Source organism: Lissotriton vulgaris, chromosome 7 (assembly GCF_964263255.1).
Source record: "Lissotriton vulgaris chromosome 7, aLisVul1.2, whole genome shotgun sequence".
NCBI classification, from domain to species: Eukaryota; Metazoa; Chordata; class Amphibia; order Caudata; family Salamandridae; genus Lissotriton; species Lissotriton vulgaris.
The window spans coordinates 1,245,167,364-1,245,192,532 of record NC_141695.1 but is presented as its reverse complement, the minus strand read 5'-3'; the positions used below and the strand labels follow the sequence as shown (position 1 = coordinate 1,245,192,532).

The 25,169-nt window shown below is 47.1% G+C and overlaps 1 long non-coding RNA gene across 1 annotated transcript in view; it reads left to right on the top strand.

The window, feature by feature from the left end:
- The window catches only part of LOC147703320 (uncharacterized), a 106,673-nt gene that overhangs the window by 8,041 nt on the left and 73,463 nt on the right, over positions 1-25,169 (top strand). Inside the window, exon 2 of the long non-coding RNA XR_015297572.1 lies at positions 14,133-14,232. This is a non-coding gene — a long non-coding RNA (uncharacterized LOC147703320). The remainder of the gene's footprint in view (positions 1-14,132; positions 14,233-25,169) is intronic.

Here is a 25,169-nt window from a genome sequence, read left to right as displayed (position 1 = left end):
CGATGTTGAGGGAGTCTGAGATGGCCCCATGTCTACCAGATCAGTACCAACAAAGGGCAGCTCACCTGGTAGAAGAAGGAAGGAACATGGCAAACGCATGCCTAAAATCGGCATTGGATGCTGCAGAAACATCGAGTAGGCTAATGATGATAGGAGTGACGGACACGCATGGCTCAGAATTTCAGGATTTAAGCCAGAGGTGCAAAGCAACATCCTAAATACACCCTGTTCTGCACGCCAGTTGACGCAGCTCAAGAAGGACAACAAAACAGCATGGTCCATGGGAGCATTGCAGTTCAGGGGAATGAGAAGAGGCACACCCACGAGAAGGCCAGGTGGTAGAAATGGAGGCAACGTGACAACCAGATCCCACCAAACGTTCCAGCGATGCTACCAAGGGAACAACCAAGGCCAGCTACAGCAGCAGCAAAACTGGCAGCACTAAACCCGGGGACAGTCCTTTTGAGGGCGCGGAAACAGACGAGGACAAACACGAAGTTTAGGACAACAGCCCTCAACCAAGTGACTCCGCTATGCAACAGGCCCCCACCCTAGCAACACCTGGGGGTGAGCGGAAAGACAAAAAGAAAAGATGCAGATGAACGTTCAACAACAAGCAGTACCTCAAACTCAGGAACGGTAGGGGGATGAATAAGAGACTTCATCCAGGAATGAAGGAAGGTCACATCGGACAAATGGATACTAAACATCATACAATATGGATACTGTATAGAGTTAGAAAGACAACCTCCAAATAGAAAGCTAAGAAGAAAGGCACATTCAGCAAAGGAGCTCTGGCTCTTGCAACTAGAGTCGCAAGAACTGCTCAGCAAGGAGGCAATAGAGGTGGTACCGCAAAACCAAAGGAACAAGGGGGTTTACTCAACGTACTTCCTGGTGCCAAAGGTGGATGAAACGCTAAGACCTATCCTAGATCTAAGGTTCCTGAACGAATTCATAAGGACTCAAAGATTCAAGATGACTTCCGTGCAAGAGGTAATACCACAAATACAGCAAAGGGGCTTCATGGCTACTATAGATTTAAAGGATGCATACTTACACATCCCCATCAACCACAAACACAAGCGCCTGCTAAGGTTTGTGATCAAGCAAAGCCACTACCAGTTCACAGTACTGACATTAGGCCTGACATCCGCACCAAGGGTGTTTACAAAATGCCTAGCAGCTGTCGCAGCACATCTACGAAGGCAAGGAATACAGATATATCCCCATCTCGACGACTGGCTCGTAAAGGCAAGTTCGTACGGTCAATGCAAACTACGCATCCAGCAGGTCATACTAACTCTGACAGGACTGGGCTTCTCGATTCATTGGGAGAAATCGTCAACAGAGCCATAACAAATAAAGATATTCTTAGGGGCAGAGATCGACACCATACTGGCCAAAGTATTCCCCAGCAGGAAGAGAAAATTGACGATACTGAAGGAAACACGTTGTTGGACCTGGGGTCACCAGTCCACATAGGGTAGCCTGGCTCCAAGTAGGAAGGTCTAATCTAAAGGCATCAACTATGTTAAGCTTGCGACACACCCTTACAGTAACTCAGTGCCCATCCATTCAAAAACGACACTACACCAGTTTAGAAAAATACGGGTTGTTTTATAAAATCTCTGCGTAGTTCTCTTTTTACTTATTAGCAGTGTTACATTGTATAGCTCTACTTTAGTTCATTAGCAAATGCACAATAACATTTTTAGCATTAAAACCAGCAAAGTGTAGTACACAACTCTTGTTGAGGTATTTAGTGAACATGGAAGTTTCTTGTAACCATACACAACGGTGCTTTACCCCAGAGGGTTCAGTGCTATCCCTGGAAGGAAAATACAGGTTTCAGTCACTTATCAACAATTAGCTCACTAGAACTGGGATTCACAGAGTGGTGTCTGGACTGGAACAAGCAAGGTATTTCAATAACTCATCCAGCCATAAAGCTGGATCTACACCTCCAATGTATTTACAGTTTGTTCCAATGACTTTCCTGGGTGTTTAAACGACTTCTGAGGGAAAGAATCCCTTCTCAACTCAGGTTTCCCTTTTTCCAGTACAGCACTGCGAATCTAGCAGTAAATCAAACCGCCACCGTAATGGCTTTAAAATCAGATAACCTCACTATAATGAATCAGTCTTGAAGGCCCTCAGTTGCGCTTCTTCTGAAGTAAAGCCAGAAGCGCTGGATGGAAAACGAAGATTGACCCAGGCCTTACTGTCTATTTCATGCCTCCAATCACAGTCAGTTAGGTTACTCGGTCTCACCCCTCCCGCTCCCCGCTTGAGGCAGCCACAAGGCCCACTTAGTCCCAGGTCCCCCTTCTTCACTTCTCAGTCTTACCGGGTTCCTACAAGATCGGCCCAGACAGTTCCCTCGTCAGCGCGACCTTCACTGAACACGTTGCAGCTGTTTGCGGGAGTTTCCCGGCCCCGGCACCGGCACGGCAGATTCCTCTCAGCGCACCAGGCCGGGGTTTCCTCGCCTCTCTCCCGTCACTTCCCACAGCTCCGTCGGAAGGGAGGGAGGGTGCTTTCGCGGGACAGCCTCTTCCGGACCCCGCCCCCTCCTCAGCTCTCATGCGTCAGCTCCGACTGGCTTCCGCGGCTCCGTCCTTGATATCGGGCTGCTCAGCTGATGATCTCCAGGCCCTCCCCACGGATTCTCCTCAGCGGGGACCCTCAACTAGATGGCCGGAAATCCCAAAGCCGTTATTTTGGCTAGCAAGTGGGGCTCGCTTCGCGGACCCTTTTGCCTCGGACTGTTCTCGGGTTCAGCAACAGAGTCTTCACTAGTTCCCTTCCCGCCTCTTCCTGGCTCAATGAAGGTTTCACCGGAGGGGACACAAGGTAAAGGGGTCTCCCAGTCAGACTCTTCTCCCAAGGGGGGTTCCCCAGCTAGCTGCCCAAAGTTCTCCGCTAGCGCTTTAGGGATATTTCTCGCAGGCACTGTGAAGTTTAGGGAATTAGTGGCAAATTCCATCTCAACAACTTGGGATTTTCCCCCTTCATTTGCATCAGCCAACGAAGGGGTCTGTGGTCTGTCTGAACCAGACAGTGCGAGCCAAACAGGTATGGCCGCAACGTCTTCAGAGCCCAGACCACCGCAAAGGCTTCTCGCTCAATTGCACTCCACTTCTGTTCCCGGGAAAGCAGTCTCCTGGACAGGAAGACTACAGGTTGATCCAGACCCTCTTCATTGAGTTGCGATAACACTGCCCCAATGCCATGCTCTGATGCGTCTGTCTGGACAATGAACTCCTTGGAGAAGTCTGGGGCCCTCAGGACCGGTGCTGCACACATTGCCTGTTTCAATTTCACAAAGGCTTGCTGACAAGCCTCCGTCCAGACTACCCGTCGAGGTTTTTTCTTGGATGTGAGCTCAGTGAGGGGTGCTACAATAGTGCCATACCCCTTCACAAAGCGACGGTAGTAACCTGTGAGGCCCAGGAAAGCTCGGACCTCAGTTTGGGTCTTGGGGGGCTCCCAGGCCATGATTGCCTCAATCTTTGCCTGGATGGGCTGCACCGCTCCCCTGCCCACCAAGTGGCCCAGGTACACAACCGACCCCTGCCCGATCTGACATTTGCTGGCCTTAATTGTCAAGCCAGCCTGTTTCAGGGCCTGGAGAACATCTTGAAAGTGACACAAATGGTCCTCCGAAATGCTGCTGAAGACGGCAATGTCATCCAGATAAGCAGCGGAGAAAGCCTCCATTCCCGAGAGGACCTGGTTCACCAGCCGCTGAAAAGTGGCAGGGGCGTTCTTGAGCCCAAAGGGCATCACACAGAACTGGTAGTGGCCCTCAGGCGTGGAGAAGGCTGACCTTTCCTTTGCTCCATCTGTAAGGGAGATCTGCCAGTACCCTGAAGTAAGGTCAAAGGTACTCGGGTATTGGGCAGCTCCCAGCCGGTCAAACAGTTCATCCACCCTAGGGATCGGATGTACATCAGTCTTGGTCACGGAGTTCAGTCCCCGGTAATCCACACAGAACCTCAGTTCTGGAGTGGTGCCCGGTGGAGCAGCTTTTGGTACTAGAACCACCGGACTGGGCCAAGGGCTGCTAGACGGTTCAATGACTCCCAGCTCCAGCATCTTGGTAACCTCACCATGGATGCTGGCCTTCACCTTGTCTGACAGCCGGTAGGTCTTAGACTTCACTGGTGGGCTGTCTCCTATGTCCACATCATGGGTACACAGGTGGGTCCTTCCCGGGACAAGGGAGAACAACGAGGAGTACTGCTCCAAGACCTGGCGGCAGTCCTCTCGTTGCTCAGGAGTTAGGGATGGAGAGAGAATCACTCCCTCCACCGACCCATCCTTTTCCTGAGACGAAAAAAGATCCGGGAGAGGCTCGCTTTCCGCTTCCTCTGCACCATCAGTCACCATCATCAAGATGACCTCGGGCCTCTCATGGTGGGGTTTGAGGCGATTGGCATGCAGCACTCGTAGGGGCTGTCGAGGGGTCTTAAGATCCACCAAGTAGGTGGCCTTACCCTTCTTCTCCAACACCTCAAAGGGGCCTGTCCAGCGATCCTGGGGGGCACTTAGCTCCCCAGGTTCCATCACCCATACTTTCTGGCCAGGCTCCAACTCCACAGGGTGAGCGTTGTGGTCATACCACTCTTTCATCACTGCTTGGCTGGCTTCCAAGTTGTCAGAAGCTTGCTTCCACAACTTTGCCATTTGGCTCCGGAAAGCCAGCATGTAGCTCACCACATCCTGGGGAAGCTTTCTGGGAGACTTTTCCCATCCGTCCTTCACCAGGCTGAGAGGTCCACGTACAGGGTGCCCATACAGAAGCTCGAAGGGGCTGAAGCCCACTCCTTTCTGTGGCACTTCCCTGTAGGAGAACAACAAACAGGGTAGGAGGACGTCCCATTTTCTCCGCAGGCTCTCAGGCAGACTTCTTATCATGCCTTTCAAGGTCTTGTTGAACCGTTTCCACCAGACCATTGGTCTGTGGGTGATAAGGAGTGGTAAACCGGCAGGTAACTCCACACTCCTTCCACGTAGCCCGCATGTACGCTGACATGAAGTTGGTTCCCCTGTCGGACACAACTTCCTTGGGGAAACCCACTCTGGTAAAGATCCCCATCAGGGCCCTGGCCACTACAGGTGCAGTCACAGTCCTCCGAGGAATTGCCTCTGGGTACTGCGTGGCGTGATCCACCAGAACCAGGATAAACCTGTGACCAGCTGTAGTTAGTGGATCCAATGGCCCCACAATGTCGATGCCCACCCTTTCAAAGGGGGTGCTAACGACAGGAAGTGGTTCCAGGGGAGCTTTCAGCTTCACCCCTGTCTTCCCACTGGCTTGACAGGATACACACGTCCGACAGTATGTGTCGGATGCCACTTTCATCTGAGGCCAGTAAAAGTGGGGGACAAGCCGAGCAAAGGTCTTGTCCTGTCCTAAGTGTCCTGCCAAAGGAATTTCATGAGCCAGTTCTAGAAGAAAGGCTTGGTACCATTGAGGGACTACCAAGGCCCGTGATGAACCGGGCAAAGGTACCTTTGGTTCACTGTAGAGGAGTCCGTCCTCCCAGTAAATATGGTAGTTCCCTGCAACGTTCCCTGCTGCCTGGGCTTCGGCCTGTCGCCTCAGTCCCTCAAGGGTAGGGCACTCCTTCTGGCCCTTGCACAACTCCTCCCTGGTAGGCCCTCCTTCCACATGCCACTCAGCAGGGATAGGTAAGTCCTCCTGGGAGACTACTTCCCCCTCCACGGACTCCTGGCCCACCACCGCAGGTGGCCGTTCTGTCTCATGGGGCTTGGAAGCCGAAGCAGGCTTCTCCTGTCTTCCGTTCTTTCCCTTTTTGGCAGCGGGCTGGGCCAGGTTCCAGCCCAGGCGAACTTCCTCTCCGGGTAGTCGCAGACCTTATGCTTGCACAGGCCCAGTCAGGTGTACCCAGCATCTCCGAATGAGTCCGGTATTCCACCTCCTTCCAAGCATTGTGCTCCATGTCATTTCCCAACAGACAATCGACTGGCACGGCAGGGCTTACGGCAACTCGAAGTGAACCTGCAACCCCTTCCCACACAAAGGGAACCTTGGCCACAGGGTAGTGGCCCAATCTGCCGTCAGCCATCGCGGCGGGGTGGAGTACATGTGGAATCACCTGCTCTGGAGACACCAGTGGACTCCTTACCATAGTCATACTGGCTCCTGTGTCTCTCAGAGCCTCCCCTCTCTGGCCATTGATGGTGACCCATTGCCCATACTTTGTAGTATTTGAGGGCACCTGGATCTTAGGAACCATCTCCCGATCTCCCAGGGACACTAAGGTGACACCCGCCCACTCAACCCCCTTATCTAAGGGCAACTCCTCCCCGAGCACTACACTAGCTACTCCTGGGGCTTTTCCTCCAGTGGGAGGGGGTGGTCTCTTTGGGCACTTGACATCTCCTTTATAATGTCCAACACCACCACACTCAAAGCAGTGGACAACCCTTGGCTGCTGACTTTGGCCAGGATGAGGGTTTCGGGGTGCGTTAGCCTTGGGGTAAATCCTGTTCCTTTCCCCTGGAAACTGTTTTGGGGGCCTTTTGAGAACTCCCACTTTTTATCTCCCCCCCCCCCCTCCTTCTTCTGGGGGGGTGCCCTGTCCTGCCCTTTGGGAATCCCCTCCAGTCCCCTTTGAGGACACCCGGGTACTTGCCCAGATGTCCGCCTCCTCTGTAAACTTCCGGGGGTTGGTCAGCTTGCTGTCCACCAGGTGTTGACGCAGCTCGGGAAAACATTTCTCGAGTAGGTGCTCCTTGAGTATAAGGTCATACAACCCCTCATAGTCCCCTACCTCGCTGCTTTGCACACAGCCCTCTAATGCCTTCTTTGCGTAGTCCAAGAAATCCAACCAGTTCTGTGTGCTTAGTTTGTGACTACCCACAAACTTTTGACGGTATTTTTCTGGAGTCAGTCCAAACTTTCTGATTAGCGCCACTTTCATGGTGGGGTAGTGGGTTTGCTCCCCCTGCTCCAGGGCCAAGAGTGTGTCCCTCCCTGTAGGAGGCATGTACTTATACAAGCCCCCCCCCCCCAGTGTTTCTCCAGAATCCCATGGGCTCTTAAGGAGACCTCATAGGCAGCTAGCCACTTAGCAATATTATCACCTGCGCTGTAGGTAGCAACTACATCCTTGGGTAAATAGGGTCTGGGTTTCCTGGTTATCTCCTTGGTTTCGCTGCCACCATTATTAGGATTGGGAGTCCCTATTTGCAGGGCCTTGAGATTCAGCTCCTTAAGAGTTACTTCATGAGCTAGTCTCCTTTCCTCCTTTTCCAATTCCAATCTAGCTAACTCCCACCTTAGCTTCCTCTCTTCCCTCCTGTCTGTCAGTTCAGCTTCGGTTAGACTCCTCACCGAGACACTGCTGCCCTCCCTTGAAAGTGTCCTGGGACCTGTCAGTAGGTTCCCCCCCTCAGTTTGGTACAGCAGCTCTGCTCCAATGACAGTGTCTCTATCAACCTCTTCCTTTTCCAGTTCCTCCTCCAAATGAGCTTCCACCCACGCCCTCAAGCTTGTTTGCAGCTCCCTTTTCTTGGCACCCTTTTTGTAGAATACCACATTCCTTTGACAGAAATCCCTGAGTTGGGCCGTAGTATAGGTCTCCATCTCGTCAAGGTTTAATTCCATTATGTGATAGGGTATTAAATGGTACTCAGGAGAGAACAAGGAAGTATGTGATGTGAGGACAACCTCCACCCACCACCAGGAGTAAATTAGGAAACACAAAATTTTAATCAGGGAGTCCGCTTGGACAAAACTCCAGGTGTAGGCCTATGGAGTAAGCTAGGTTACTATAGAGTGGACGCAAGCACAGTTCTCATCCCACCGCTGCCACCAATTATGTTGGACCTGGGGTCACCAGTCCACATAGGGTAGCCTGGCTCTGAGTAGGAAGGTCTAATCTAAAGGCATCAACTATGTTAAGCTTGCGACACACCCTTACAGTAACTCAGTGCCCATCCATTCAAAAACGACACTACACCAGTTTAGAAAAATACGGGCTGTTTTATAAAATCTCTGCGTAGTTCTTTTTACTTATTAGCAGTGTTACATAGTATAGCTCTACTTTAGTTCATTAGCAAATGCACAATAACATTTTTAGCATTAAAACCAGCAAAGTGTAGTACACAACTCTTGTTGAGGTAATTAGTGAACATGGAAGTTTCTTGTAACCATACACAACGGTGCTTTACCCCAGAGGGTTCAGTGCTATCCCTGGAAGGAAAATACAGGTTTCAGTCACTTTTCAACAATTAGCTCACTAGAACTGGGATTCACAGAGTGGTGTCTGGACTGGAACAAGCAAGGTATTTCAATAACTCATCCAGCCATAAAGCTGGATCTACACCTCCAATGTATTTACAGTTTGTTCCAATGACTTTCCTGGGTGTTTAAATGACTTCTGAGGGAAAGAATCCCTTCTCAACTCAGGTTTCCCTTTTCCCAGTACAGCACTGCGAATCTAGCAGTAAATCAAACCCCCACCGTAATGGCTTTAAAATCAGATAACCTCACTATAATGAATCAGTCTCGAAGGCCCTCAGTTGCGCTTCTTCTGAAGTAATGCCAGAAGCGCTGGATGGAAAACTGAGATTGACCTAGGCCTTACTGTCTATTTCATGCCATCATTTGCAGTCAGTTAGGTTACTCGGTCTCACCCCTCCCGCTCCCCGCTTGAGGCAGCCACAAGGCCCACTTAGCCCCAGGGCCCCCTTCTTCACTTCTCAGTCTTACCGGGTTCCTACAAGATCGTCCCGGACAGTTCCCTCGTTAGCGCGACCTTCACTGAACACGTCGCAGCTGTTCGCGGGAGTTTCCCGGCCCCGGCACGGCAGATTCCTCTCAGCGTACCAGGCCGGGGTTTCCTCGCCTCTCTTCCGTCACTTCCCACAGCTACGTCGGAAGGGAGGGAGGGTGCTTTCGCGGGACAGCCTCTTCCGGACCCTGCCCCCTCCTCAGATCTCACCCGTCAGCTCCGACTGGCTTCCGCGGCTCCGTCCTCGATATCGGGCTGCTCAGCTGATGATCTCCAGGCCCTCCCCACGGATTCTCCTCAGCGGGGGCCCGCAACTAGATGGCCAGAAATCCCAAAGCCGTTATCTTGGCTAGCAGGTGGGTCTCGCTTCGCAGACCCTTTTGCCTCGGACTGTTCTCGGGTTCAGCAACAGAGTCTTCACTAGTTCCCTTCCCGCCTCTTCCTGGCTCAATGAAGGTTTCACCAGAGGGGACACAAGGTAAAGGGGTCTCCCAGTCAGACTCTTCTCCCAAGAGGGGTTCCCCAGCTAGCTGCCCAAAGTTCTCCACTAGCGCTTTAGGGATATTCCTCGCAGGCACTGCGAAGTTTAGGGAATTAGTGGCAAATTCCCCCCCCCCCCCCCCCCCCCCCCCCCCCCGGGTAGGGCTTAGTCGATAGGTGGGGGGCACGTCAACCAATAGCGCAGCCGGCCCAAAGGACGATCTATTCACTAATAGTGCGCCTTCCTCCCCACACTAACGCTTCACTCCTCACCAAGTCCTCTCAAGTTCTCTGGTCACTACTAAAATGGCCGCCCTACAGTTGGCCTATTTATACCCCTAGTTCCAAGTGTCCAGAACAGGCCAGAAGGTTCTAGATCCCCCATATTAGTCAATGGGCCAGTCCCTGAGGTAATCAGTTGTGGCAGTTATTGGCCACCATTTTGTGTATCCCCTAGTTTTTAGTCAGAAAAGGCACCTAAGCCTCAGGGAAAATACTATGAGGGCAAAGAGCACCTAACCCCTAGGTCAACACCTGAGAAGTCCAGTGGACATAAAAAGAAAAAGATTGAGGAGCAAAAAGGGGACAAAAATAAATAAATAGATAAGAGGGACCACCCAAAGGGCTGACAGGTCTAACACACGTCATTACCGCAAGGGGCAAGTTCTGACAATGAGGACGGTGAGCAAGCTAATGGGAATGATGGCGTCATGCATTCACCTAGTCAAAAATATTTGACTACACATGAGGATACAGCAGCAATGGTCACAGGCAACTGGGAGTTCGGAAGATCAAGTGGTTGTCACACACACAGTGCATCAGCAAATAGAATTGTGGAACAAATAAAACATATCACAGGGGAAACAATTCACACAACCAACTCTAACAGTGACCATCACGACGGACGCCTCCCAGCTGGGGTGGGGCGTGCATATGCACAAGCTCAAGGTGAGAGGCCTAGGGTCGCCACAGGATGCGGTCAAGCACATCAATTACCTGGAACTAAAAACAATGTTCCTAGCCCTGAAAGCATTTCAGAAGGAGCTGTGCAGAAACAGGGTGTTGATCCAAACAGACAACACCACAACCATATTCTACATCAACAAGCAGGGAGGAACAGTCAGTAGCGCTATTGAGGCTAGCACAGGAGCTATGGACATGGGCCATCCCACTAAGGCTAGACCTACAAGCAATACATCTCCCAGGGAAGGACAACATGGAGGCAGACAGACTCAGCAGCCAGACGTCAGCATCCCACAAATGGGAGATCAACCAACAGGAATAACAGAAAGTATTCCTGAAGTGGGGTACACTGCAAATAGACCTATTTGCAACACACGAAAATGCCAACCCTTCGCATCCAGACAACCAGACCATCGATCAAAAGGGAATGTGCTATGGATAAGTTGTTCAAAGACATTTGCATAGGCTTTTCCCCTGATAACACTGATACACAGGGTACTCGGCAAATGCAGGATCAGCAACATGTAACTGATACTAATAGCACCTCAGTGGGCCAGACAGTCATGGTTCTCGCAAATAGTGGAGATGGCGCAGGCACCAGCACACAGATTCCTAAAAGGAAGGGACATGTTAAAAATGCAGAACGAAAGGGTACTACACCCAGAGCCAGAGAGCCTCAGCCTGGCGGCTTGGCTCCTGAAGACCTAGAGTTTGCACACCTCAAACTACCTGCGAGCACAATGGCAGTGCTCAGGGAGGCAAGAAGGTTTACCACAAGGAAATGCTACGTAGCAAAGTGGAAGAGATTCTCAAAATGGTGCTTTAGGGAAAAATTGCAAAGGAAAATCACAAGGGAGTCATCAGTGCTAACATTCTTTACACATCTACTGCAAAGTAAACTAAGCTACACATCCCTAAGAGTACTCTTAGCGGCGATTGTGGCTTACACTAGAGGAGAAACTGGGAAAAGTTTCTTCACCTCCCAAGTCGTAAAGAGATTTCTAGAAGGGGCGTAGAGGATTGCACCTCCCAACAGAATACCAGCACCAGCATGGAACCTCACTGTAGTGCTGACCCAGTTGATGAAGGCACCATTCGGGCCCATGCACAAGGCTACACTGCACATGCTCACGCTAAAGACTGCCTTCTTGGTAGCTATCGCATCACTTCGGAGAGTAAGTGAGTTACAGGCGCTAACCCTTCACAAGTCCTACCTGCAGATACACAGTGATAGGATTGTAATGAGAACAGACCCACACTTCATGCCAAAGGTGGTGTCTCAGTTCCACATCAGCCAAACAATCCAAATACCATGTTTTTTCCAAAAACCAACCACAAGCACACACTGGATGCCAGGAGGGCGGTGATGCACTATATAGAAAGGACAAAGGAGTGCAGAAAGACAAAGCAATTCTTTGTTTCCTTCGCAAGCAGTTTTCTGGGACGACCAGTCACCAAAAATTCCATTGCACGATGAATTGTTCAAACCATTCAATTATGCCATAAACAAGCTGGGCAACAGTTACAAGAAGCAGCTTTTGATCACTCAACACGGAATAAATTAGAAACTATTGCGTTTCTGGCTAACACACCAATTCAAGACGTTTGCCAAGCTGCAACATGGTCTTCAGTGCATACGTTCACTAAGCACTACTGTGTGGATATCCAAATGAACAAAGAAGCACAAGTGGGACGGAAGGTCTTACAACACATATATTTAGTAACAGTGCTCATCTTCCACCCAGCCACCACAATAAGGACAAACCGCTACAAAGTCTATGCACAGCATAGCGAATCCAGATGGATTCACGCTGCAAAACGTATAATTTCTTACCCATCGGTGTAGTTTTGCAGCCTGAAGACTTTCTGGATTCACTAGCGAACACACCCTCCTCCACCAGAAAGGTGAGACCGGAGGAAAAGGGATTGAAGATGAACAAGACTTGGAAAATAAGAGGGAAAACAAGAATAACACAAGACCAGAAAAAAGAATCCAAAGATGGCGACCAAAGGTGGGAGCTTCCGGAGGAAGCAATTTGATGTCACGAAGGACACCAAATGGGTGGTATGTAGACACCCACTTGGGCCCCAAAAAAAAGAGAAAAGAGATTATAATTCCGGACCCAGCAACTAGATGGCGGAATAATGCACAGCATAGTGAATCCAGAAAGTCTTCAAGCTGTAAAACTACACCGACTGGTCAGAAACTATACGTTCCACACCAAAAAGTACATCTCTCCCCAACACTGCTAACGCAGAACCGAGCGATAAGGCACCCAGATCCAGCACAACTGAATCTAGCGATTTGGCTCCAGAAGTACTAGAGTTTGGTTACCTTAACCTTCCACCGGACTGTATGAGCATTATCAAAGAAGCCAGACACCCTACTACTAGAGCATGCTATGCAGCCAAATGGAAACTTTTCGTCTTTTACTGCAATCACAACAGAATTGACCCGCTAGATGCTTCAGTTCAGAACTTCATTTGCTATTTACTGCATCTACAAAGATGTAATCTAGCTTACTCATCCATAAAATTACATCTGGCTACCCTTGCCGCCTACCTGCAAAACAGACATTTGTCCTTGTTCAGAGTACCTGCTTTTAAAGCTTTTATGGAAGGCCTCCCACACTGCCACCCTCTCCAGTGTGGAATCAAAACATTGTAATTACTAGGCTCATGGGTCCTCCATTTGAACCTTTACACAAATGCGAACTGCAATTCCTTACGTAGAAAGTAGCTTTCCTTGTCGAAATCACCTCCCTCACAAGAGTAAGCGAGATCCAGGCTTTAACCATACAAGTACCATTCTTACAAATAAATCTTAACAAGGTGGTTCTTCGAACCAATCCAAAATTCCTTCCCTAAGTAATCTCTGCTTTTAATCTTAATCAATCTGTAGAGTTACCAGTGTTCTTTCAAAACCCAGATTCCGTAGCAGAGAGCGCTCTTCACCCTCTAGACGTAAGAAGAGCTATACTTTATTACATTGAGATGACTAAACCTTTTAGAAAGACAAACCAACTGTTTGTAGCCTTCTTTCCACCACATAAAGAAAACCCCATCTCTAAAGCTGGAATTGCCAGGTGGATAGTTAAATGCATTCAAATATACTACCAAAAAGCAAAACGCATATTAACAATTCCCCCAAGAGCACACAACACGTAAACTAGGGGCATCCATCGCATACTTAGGGAACATTCTCCTAGAAGACATTTGTAAGGCAGCTCCATGGTCTACTACACACACCTTCACCAAACCCTATTGTGTAGATGTGTAGGCAAAGCAACAGGCTACTGTAGGCCAAGCAGTTCTTAAGACACTTTTCAGAATCACTGCAACAGATACAGGTGACCACCGCTAAGGGAGATACTGCTGTACAGTCTATGCAAAGTATGGATTCTGCAGCTCCTATGCCTCGAGCGGAAAATACTGCTTACCAGTATGCATCTGTTCTTGGCATGTAGAGTTGCAGAATATCATACGCCCACCCGCCTCCCCGAGACCTGTATCTTTTCCAGTGTTATCTTACTTAGATACATTCACATGGACATCTTTTCTGTTTCTTAAAATCTCCAATATTTCCCATCATGGCGAAAAACAGTCTAAGGATTGAGTCGATGCCCATGCGCACTTTCGTCCAAGGGAGGAGTCACCTGTCTCGTGACTACAAAGACTTCTAAGACGACAACAACATGCAATCATCCGAGCCCAACACCATGTGGCGATCTATGCAAAAGTAAGATATTCTGCAGCTTTACATGCCAAGAACAGATGCATACTGGTAAGTAGTATCTTCCTTCTAGAGGGCATACATATACTTAGGTTTGTAGGCGTCATTATAGAAGATTACCCACGAGAACGAAGGGTGGTATCAGAAACCTGTACACTATTGTGATGCTTTCCCCGTTTTTACAGATGTGTAGTTTGCTTCAGTGATTTTGAAACAAGGCAACTTCTTCGGGTCCTACCCTGCAACCACGAGTTCCATGCGAAATGTGTCGACAAATGGTTGAAGGTAAGCACTTTGTCCTGTTCTGCAGATGCGAGTGCCTATTACAATAATTGTTGATCTGTTGACCAAATCTCAGACAGAACGTACAGTTGGATTTCTCAATCAATGAAATGATATCCATACATATCATTCACATTTAAAAAAATGTTTTTTTAACAAAGTAGGCTCACCAGTGGTAATTAAATGCAGCACCTTGAAGGAGCCCAACACTGCGACATACTCTGTAACAACCAAAAACACCCTTTTCTACTTTCCCCCTCAAACAGGGATGATCTAATAATATTTTGCCTCTCATTTTTAGGTCTCTTACTTGGAACCATTACTGAACATCCCCTGATATCTTTGTTCTGCAGTTACTTGTTTTGTTAGCTTCATTTGTGTTTTTCTACTTAAAAAAAAGCAGCGAACGAGGTAGGAAAGTGACCCATTTTAGATTATTATTATTCCCATCAGCAACAAAATGTAGCTGCCCCTGTGTTTTTGTGGCAGGACACAGTTTTATGTTAAGGTGTGTGAACAAATGATCACTATGAAGATTGAATCCAAGACGCTGAGATTAGTAAGAATATTCTACCACAGTATTATATAGGCAACATGGGAAGAAGACACACCTCATTCTCGGACTACAAGGACTCGCTTTGTGAAATGGCATAATTGACTTAAATATCCCTCAAGAAGGGAACGAGTAATGTTAGCTCTGTGGAAAGTGCCTTCTCTTTCTTCAAAAAGCCAATTGCTTTTTTAAACCATTTCTAACATTCAGTATTCTTGTAGAAAGAGCGAATATCCTAGATATGACAGAAATCATTACAAATACTTGGGTCGTTGAAAGATATAGTCCAAGACTAGCCATTGCAAATGCCTTTTGCACAATAGACAGTTACTCTTAATTTGTAGCAAGAAATTCCCACCTTGTTTCCAGATTCATATGCTGTGCATTATTCTGTCATTTAGTGGTGGGGCTCGAAATACTTCCTTAGTCATTTTACTGTTTTTCACAGTTACAGTTTATCGAGAGCTCCAACTTTCTCGAGGCTAACCAGACCGGCTTTAGACCCGGCCACTCTACGGAGACAGTGATCTTGGCCATGCTGGATGCCCTGAGAGACGGCGTTGACAAGGGTACCCCCCAGGCCTTGGTATTATTAGACCTGTCAGCCGCCTTCGACACAGTGGATCATAACATCCTTCTCCACCGTGTCGAGCAGGCTGGCATCCAAGGCCTGGCGCTGGCCTGGGTCAAATCCTTCCTGACCGGGAGGTCTCAGACCCTTAGCCTGGGCACTTTTAGGGCTCCTAGGGAGCATTCGCCCTGTGGGGTCCCCCAGGGCTCCTCCTTATCCCCTCTTCTCTTCAATCTCTATCTTCGACCCCTCCTTTTTTCTCTGAGGCAGTGGGACGTCACCGTTTTCAACTACGCGGACGACCTGCAACTCATCTTTTCTCTCAACTCCCCTTCTGCTATTCCTAACTTTCATGCAGTCATGTCCCACATTCTCCAGTGGATGGGCCAAAACCAGCTAAAATTGAACCCCGGTAAGACGGAGCTCCTCCTTCCCGGTAGGAGTGCCACCTTCTGGGGGCCACACTTCTGGCCGGCGGAACTTGGCCCCTCTCCCACCCCCGTGGCCTTGGTGAAGAGTCTTTGGGTCACAATGGACTCCGGTCTATCCCTTGGGCCGCAGGTGGGGACGGTGGTCTCTACCTGCATTTACCAGCTACGCAGGATCAGGAAAGTGGCTTACCTCCTTACACCTGATGCCCTCCTGCAAGTCATCATGGCCCTCGTCCTCTCCCGCTTAGATTTTTCGAACGCGATCTATCACGGTCTGCCTAAAACATCTTTGGCTAGACTTCAAGCTGTTCAAAATCAAGCGGCGAGACTGGCCCTTGGGATCTCGAAGTGGCAATCCGCCAGGCCCCTCCTTGCCAAACTGCACTGGCTCCCTGTCACCTCAAGGGCGGCCTTTAAGATCGGCTGCCTCATTTTCAAGTCGCTAGCTGGGCCGTGTCCCGCCTTCCTGAAATCTCTCATCAGGCCTTACTGCCCATCCCGGAACCTGAGATCCTCCCATCTTCACTTCTTGACCGTCCCCTCTTTCAAGCTCTGCAGATCTGGAGGCCGGAGATTTGCTTACCTGGCCCCCAAGCTTTGGAACTCTTTTCCTCTTTCTCTTAAAACCTCCAATTCTTTGATTCTTTTTCGTAAATCCTTAAAAACCTGGCTCTTCCCCCAATCTAGTTAAGTCCCTCTGTCCCCTCTGCTTCCAACCAGCGCCAGGAAACCCATGGTGTCAGTGCGCTCTATAAGCACCCCTTACAAAACAATACAATACAATACAATACAATACAATACTGGGTGTTGTCTGCTTCCATTTGTGGTGATGTCCGTTCCTTTGCGACCCCATGTGTGTGCCCAGAAAGCCCCTGTGAATGGTTGCCATCTTCAGGTTCTTTTTCTGCCTTTAAGTCTGAAAGCAACAGCTGAAGTTCCACAAATGCCGAAAAAGAGACTAAAGGATTTTGACAGATCGAGCAAATATGTTCCAATTGATGCGGCGATTGACCAAGGCTTCACAATGTCAAAAACCAATAAAATCTGTTTTTGAAAAAAAAAAAAGCCTACAAAAGACATCTGTAGTAGGAAGAGCCATAGAAAGCAAAAAAAAAACTGAAGATTAGTCGGAAAGTATGTGGACCACGTGGTCAGACTGCACGGACAGAAGACTGAATCGTTGAGGAGGATTGCAAATACAATTTTCAGGTTCTGCCCAAGTGACCGCATAAATGAACCGGAGAGACAACCAACAGTTATACAACCTCAGCGTGCCAAAAGACCACATCACTGAGGGCTACTTAGTTCTTACAGTAAAACCTTAAGCACCAGAGAGAAGCAGAGGAAGGCACAATATGCTACCATATGCTATCATGCCGGTGCTGAAGAGAGACCCTTAGGCACTGTGGGAACTCCGACTGTCTAATGAAAAAAAAAGTAAACCTCAAGAACACAGAGGTGGTGCAGGGGGAAGACTCTGATGCCGACGCCTGGCGTCATCGAATCGGAGTAGCCATTGAATAAGCATAAGTAAGGAGAACACTGAATGTTCTCAAGTAACACCTAAAAACACAGCCGAAATCAATGAACTCTAAGCAGCCTCTGTGTCGGAAACCTCATTGACTAAAGGGAAGTTGAAATGGAAGGAGTCCCAAGTGACCCGATACAAGAACACCAGTAGAGGATGCCCTCGGACAAACACTCAATGTAAAAAAATGATTGAGAGAAGACAAAGTAACCTTGCATCAACACCCGACTGCAAAGTAAAGACTGTTGATTTTTAATCGACACTGAAAGTGAGCTTGAGGTAGAGGCCGAAATATCAGTGATTCTCCAGAAGAGAGATTTTGATGCATCAGTCTGGGAATTTTAAATTCCTTCGAAGCCATTTGGAGGAGAAGTGTTGGGAAAAGGAATGACAAGGTAAACTAGAACCACCCACCACACCAAAGCCACAAAAGAGGAATAGAAGATGTTTGACAAAGAGGATCCGGTGATCTTCCAAGACACAGAAAGTGTCTACGAGTGGCAAGACCTCGACACAGACTCGCCGGAGGAGGGAGTTGACTTATACTCATCAAGACTATCCCCATCGAATGTTTGTGCCCTTTACAACACAGTAGTTAAGAGGACTATAGACAAGTATGGGGTCAAACTTGAGGAAGAGAAGGCATAAGCTTGCCTTCTGCTAGAGACTCTCCTATTCTCACAAAGCAGGAGTCAATTCCTCCATGTACTACCAAGCATTCTAGATCAAGGAAAAGACTCATTCAAGGAGTGAACCACCTCCAATTAAGTAACTCCAAGGTTAGAGAAAAATATTAGCTTTTCTCTAAGGAGCTCCTTTACATCAGGGCTGTGCAGCATCAGATTATATCATACTAGCGCTGAAATAAATAGAGCCAACATCTGCTGGGCCACTGCAGGAGGAGAGCAAGAGTTTAGAGATGTTGGGAAGAAAATTGGAAAGAAGAACAGCTTCTGAGTAGGGGATTGCTAGCTCCAGCGCTCTGCTGAATCTGTACTGCCACCAACAATGAGAGTAAGAAAGGGAAATGAAGCACCTCAAGGTGCAGTACCCAAGAAGGGCAGCCTCCCTCATATATGTGAGAACAATCATCACCAATACTTGTCTGAAATATGCCCACAACACCACAGATTCAGCAAGCAGACAGTTGGTCACAGGGACAACCCTGTGGAAGCATGCCCGACTGTGGGCATGCTTAAAACTGTACTCCCTCTACTGGCCAAAAAACGAAGTGCACAGTCCCTAGTAAACACAGTTTAAACATCTCACAGAAGCACCCTCTGATGTAGAATAACCCTGTTGCTGAAGGGGAAGCAGGGGGCTGGTCTTACTGGCTTGTGAACACAAAATGGTGGCTGGGGGTGCACTGTTTTAACATACAGGTCTTAGCACAGAGCAAAGGAGAAGTGTGGAGGGAAAACTGAAAGTCATCAGCTATAAAAGGGAAAAACTACAGAGTTTGGACTGCAAATCCCACAATTCAGCTCGTTAAATGGAAGCAATCATGGGAAGGAAAAAACACAAGTTTAAAACACAAAACAGGTGATGAAATATCCAATCACAGGCAGGTTAAATCTACAATTTTTAAACTAACAACCACAGGCAAAGACAGAAATCACAGAAAGGGAAAATCGTTTTTAACCCCTTCCATGCTGGTGACGAACCCCAGCCGTCATGCACTACGGTGCTCGTGTGCTGATGACGGCTGGGGTTCGTCACGGCCCGCCCCTGTTCGTCCGGCGGCCGCACACGGGGGAAATCGCGGCTGCACGGAAGGGGTTAAAACAACTTTTGTTTTGGGGAAGAGACAGCACTAGTCTGCCTCCTTACCACTTTCTGGACTCTGCTCACTGCAATCTGGGGCACAGGGAGGCTGCAACTCACAAGATGGGGCAGAATGATTTGGGGTGCACCCAGCAAGGCCTTAAGGGGCTGGGCTAGTGTGATGGGATGGCTCAGAGTTGCCTGGTAGTTGAATACCCAATCCCCAATCCTGGGTCGGCTGGCCAGGGGGTGGGGGGGCTAGGGAGCTGCTTTTCCTGTTCAGAATCTCCTAGGAGACAGACAGGCTCAATCCACACTTTGGACTTGTGCAGGTAAAGGGCTCACTAACTTGAAATCTAACAATACTGTTTGAATAAAACTGTACTCCCTCTACTGGCCGAAAAACTAAGTGCACAGTTCCTAGTAAACAGTTTAAACACCTCACAGAAGCACCCTCTGATGTAGAATATCCCTGTTGCGGGGGGCGGGGGGGCTGGTTTCACTGCCTTGTGAACACAAAATGGTGGCTGGGGGTTCATTGTTTTAACATACAGGTCTTAGCACAGAGCAAAGGAGAAATATGGAGGGAAAACTGAAAGTCATCATCAATGAGAGGGAAAAACTACAGAGTTTGGACTTCAAATCCCACAATTCAACATGTTAAATGGAATCAATCATGGGCAAAACAGGTGATAAAATATCCAATCACAGGCAGGTTAAAACTACAATTTTTAAACTGTAACAACCACAGGCAAAGACAAATCACAGAAAGGGAAAATCGTTCTTGTGCCAAAACTAGACCAATCATTACGCCCAAGTATATACCTCCGGTTCCTAAACAAATTTATAAAGGCTCAAGAATTCAAATTGACAACTCCCTAGGAAGTTATCCTGTGGCTGTAGAGAAAAGACTATATGGCAACAACAGACCTAAATAACATTTACTTGGACATCCCCTTGAACCACAGACACAAGAAATGTCTGCACTTTATAGTAAAACATGTTCACTAACAGTTTAGGGTGCTTCCCTCTTGCACCAAATCAGCACCCACAGTGTTTAAAAAATGCCTGGCTGCAGTAGTTGCTCAGTTGAGAAGAAAGGCGAAACACGTATACCATTACCTAGACAACTGGCTGATAAAAGCAACCTCGTTCTCCTGGTGTGGAGGAGCATCGGCATGACCATGACCATACTTCTGAAGCCAGGCTTGACGACAAAACCAGAAAAATCTTCACCACAACCGGTGAGCAAAAATAATTTCTTAGAGGCAAGGATCAACACAGTGCAGGCAAGAGCCTTCCCCACCCTCGAGGATCCATGGATTAACAGAATAAAGTTGCCGACCAGTGAGGAAAATGATGAGCATGATAGCCTCTTATAGCTCATTGATTCCCTATGCAAGACTGCACATGAGACCAATTCAGGAATGGGTCCAAAATCAATGGTCACAAGCAACAGGGAGTTGGGAAGATCTAGCGGTTATAACGTAAAAGGTACAGGAAGACATGACATGGCGAAAAATGGACAACATAGCAATGGTCAGACCTTTCATGCAACCAACTACAACGGTGACCACCACCACGAACGAATTCCACACAGGATTGGGAAGGCGCATGACATGCTCAACATGGAAAGCAGAGGAAATGTATTAGAGCGCAAGACCGTCTTCCTGGCCCTAAAGTCCTTCCAAACATAGATATGGGGAGAGTTGGTTCAAGTCCAAACGAACAACACAGCCACAGTGTTTCACTCCACAAACTTGAAGTGACAAGATCATATACACTATCAAAGCTAGCCCACTAGATTGGGAGATGGGCCATCCAGAGAAGGCTAACCTTGATAGCATTACACCTGCCAGGTGTGAAAAATGTAGAAGCAGACAGACGGAGCAGACCAGCAACCACCTCACACAAATAGGAACTAAACTAACAAGTAGTTCTAAGGGTATTTCCCCTGTGGGGCACACAAGAGGTGGACTTGTTTGAAGCACAGAAAACTCAAACTGTCAAGACTTAGCTTTCTGGTACCCACACTGTCAAATGACCTGTTGGTAGTCTGTTCAAGGTAACTTGCTTAGCGTTTTCCATCAACTCCCCTCATACCTTTAGTGATGAACAAGTGCATACAATCACAGATTTCTCTTGATATTGATTGCCCCACCATGGACAGCATGAACCTGGTTCCCACACCTTGTAGAAATGGCGCAAGGGAACATAATAAGGTTGACCATCCACGCTCGACCTGCTCTCCATACAGAGGGTCATTGTTCACTACCCTGAGCTGAGCAACCTGAGCATTGCAGACTGTCTCCTGAGGATATAGAGTTCAAACACCTAGATAATCTGAAGTCTCTGTGGACATCCTAAAAGAGGCCAGAAGGCCAAACACAAGAAAATACTACACTGAAAAATGGAGAAGATATGTGCTGTGTTGCAAAGATAGTGAACTGTTCTATATCGGTACACAAGAGACTACAGTGGTCTGGTACCCAACATACCTACTTGATGGGAGTTTAACATATGCTTCTTTAAAGGTCCACTTGACATCAATAGGAGGGCACATGGAGAGAAGTTTCTTCTCCCCGCCAGTGATTAAAAAAAAATATTTCATAGACAGAGCCAAGAGTAGCTTTACCCATGTCCTTACCAATCCCTATGTGGAAACTCAACCTGGTACTGACTTGATATAGCTAGTGAAACAGCCCTTTGAACCTTTTCATAAAACATAACTCCGGTTATTACCCTTAAAGACAATCTGCTTAATTGCCATCACTTCGCAATGTAAGAGAATTGCAAGCGCAAACCACGCAAGAGCCTTATCTGCAAATACACAAGGACAGGGTGGTAATGCAAACTAATCCGCATTTTCTACCAAAAGTCGTATTGCAGTTTCACATGAACCAGTCCATTCAGCTACCAGGGTTTTTCCAGCAACTGAAAACAGCAGCAAAAAGATCCCTGGACACCCTGAATCTCCATAGTGCAGTCATGTACTACTTGGAAAGGACAAAGGAAGTCAGGAAGTAGAAGCCAATTCTTTGTGTCCTTTGCGAATACAAACAAGGGCTAACCTATTACAGAGGACATCATTAAAAAAAAGGATTGTTCAAACAATCCAGGTATGCTACAAGAATGCAGGCATGCAACTAAGATCAAAACCTACAGCACATTCCATAAGGAACAAGCATTTGCAATGCAATAGGTCTCGCATTACTGAATGTTTGAGCTATTGGTGTGGCATTATTATTAGCAATGCCAATAGCTCAAACTTTAATAATGCGAGACCTAATGCATTGCAAATGCTTGTTATTATATGCTGGCATCCAATGCACCCCAGACAGTTATTGTTATGCACTAGTGGTGCACAGATTCCAGACAGAAACGGGCAGTTTAGTTCTTTTTACCGAGCTGCCCTAGGCTGTCCCTGCATCTAATCTTAAATGGTGTTGTCAGGATGGTTTCTCCCCTGCGTCGCAAATACCAAAGTGCTGACTCCGCCCTACCCCCCAAACATCATTTCGGTCCCTGGCAGCCGGTCTGACTCGAAGCAGATCGTGATCTATGAGACCAGTCCACTCTGCAGGAAAAGAATGAGAAGCTGCAGTGGACAGTATAAGTGGCAAACTGTGATGGATTCAGCCACTCTGAAGACTGTGTTGTATTTTTAGCTATAGTAATAGAAAACTCACAGGCACGCAAATCATAGTCACTGCTTTGATTTACTCACGAGGAAGTGCCACTCAAAGTGTCACACAATGAAAACCTATCAATATCACACATAAGCAAGTATAAAAATTGGCAGCTATGTAAAGTTGTATGTTAGAATCGTGGCTAGGCCCTTTGCAAAATGTTACAATGAGAACAGAAGGCTGGTATTTTTCTCGAAGGTGAGAGACAGATGCAGGAGGGTAAGGGTTAGGGTTGTGAGGGTAGTTTCAATAACAAGCTGACCCATGCTATAAAATGTGCTTTTTAGGCTAGCGTGTGGTCATGAACAGATCATCTTCTGAGCAGCAGCAATGCCTGCCAGCCTGCTGTCACACAGTGTGTCTCTGGTTAGTACCCTTATATTTCTGGTGCCGTTCAGCAGTTCTAAGATGTTCTTAGAGTTTCTCGTTGCTCAAATGGGTAGAATCCCTGATATTTAATATGTGCCTCTCATCTTCATTGCTTAATTTTTGCCCGCAAGATAGTGTCACTCATGGATGTTGAAATGTCACTCATAATTACATTGGAATTATGAAAATCTCACACAAGGAGTGCAGGAGTGGGCATTGGGAAAGTAGCACCGAAGTGAGAGACTTGGAAAAAAATACACTCGAGGAGGACTGACCAAAAAAGGGAAAAAAGTTCCCTAAGTGAGCAGTTTAAGGATACAAGTCAAACAATCAAAGAGATGATACAAAGGATCTGCTACAGGTGAAGGGCAAACACAAGCTGGGCAGGCAGAAACAAGGAAAGTTACCAAATGAGAGGGACACCTAAGCCAACCAGGGGTAAGGCTTAAGCCCCTGTAAGTTTTTGATAAGTAAAGTTCACAATAGGTCTTTCAAAAACAGGCAGCTTGCAATGTCTGGTTGGTGAGACCTAAAAAGAAGGTTAGAGCATGACAAATGGTGCAATTGTGCAGCTAGATTTTCAATATAAGCAGTTTCATTGGAAACAAACCGACAATGAGGTGTTACATTCATACAAGTAAATTATTTTATGTAGTCGTGCAACGAAACCTCTCCAATCAACAGGCGGTAACTGAAAACCCCCCCGATATAAATCAATATGTTTGCTGTGCTTAGACTGAACACAAAAAAAAAAATTCTAAAGAAGTTTTGCGGTTGCAATTAGTGAGCTCATAAACTGAAAAAAGATGATTTCTAGATCGATTGTTAGCATGTATCCAAGTAATTATTGGTATTAATATGGTGCAACCCTGCCGTGGGCTCGGTACAGCACAGTATATTTTGTCATAGCTCTACATGTTCACAAATTTACACATGATAGTGGGAAAGATCGAAGAATTAAGATGCGCAGGATCCTAATACCATCTATGGTAGTGGGTGTATGCAGGGTAACCCTCAAAACAAAGCAGGCCAACCTTTCAAATAAAATACATCTTTGGCTTCACTGAATAGCTTTATATCACTGGGTCAATCCAAATGTTAGAGATAAAATTATTTAATAAGGCTAGCAGAGTATCCTTTTTTCACTGGAGCTGTGTTTCCTAACCTGTGGTCTAGGGATAACCGGGGTTCAGCAAAGCCTACTTCGGGTGTCTGGGACTGCTTAGAAAATGAAATAATAGTAACAGATTAATAAAGTGTATGTAAATAAAGAAGCCAAAGGTAACATTTAAAATGTTAAAGCGGTCTGTAAATGTTAAGTAATTTCAAATTGTAAGCTAAACATTAAGTTAGTATCCTCAGATTGATTAGTGGGAGCAGTGTAAGTGCATTAAACAGAATATAGTTGGGACGCAGGTTGGCCTCAACTGAATTTAGAAAAAATATAAACTTCCCATTAAAATTAAAACATAGCTGATTTATATTAGTTTGTGAATTAAATAGAATATTTCATTTTTAGTGTTTTGCTTGATGAATACTTGTTTCTATATATTTTTGTGCTTTGTTTTGTGGTTTAAATCATCAACAAATACTTAGGCCGGGGTAACCGGCTTCCAATAATGACTCATGGGGGCCCCCTGATTCCAATAATGTTTCAGTGAGTGGTCCCCGGGTTCCAGTTATGATTAAGTGTGGGTGCCAACAAGTCAAAAGGTTAAGAACAATTGCTCTAGAACACTTGTCACAGACCATCAAGTTTTGAGCCCCTGGACTATACACGAGCCCAGCTGGTAAGATTCTGTGGGGATTTCAATGACTGTTTTTAATTATCACTACTGTTTATTTCACCTAAAGCATCACACCTCGTAAGGTTAAATAAAAAAGCATAAAACCATTATTGCTAACTAGGTGTCCATGCTTGAGCACAAAGTCGACTATCTATATTCAGGTATTTGATCACCTTGTTGGTTCACAACTTAGGTTATCCAAAACTGGAATAACTCATAATTCTGCTGAGTCACAACTGTTTGTCTTT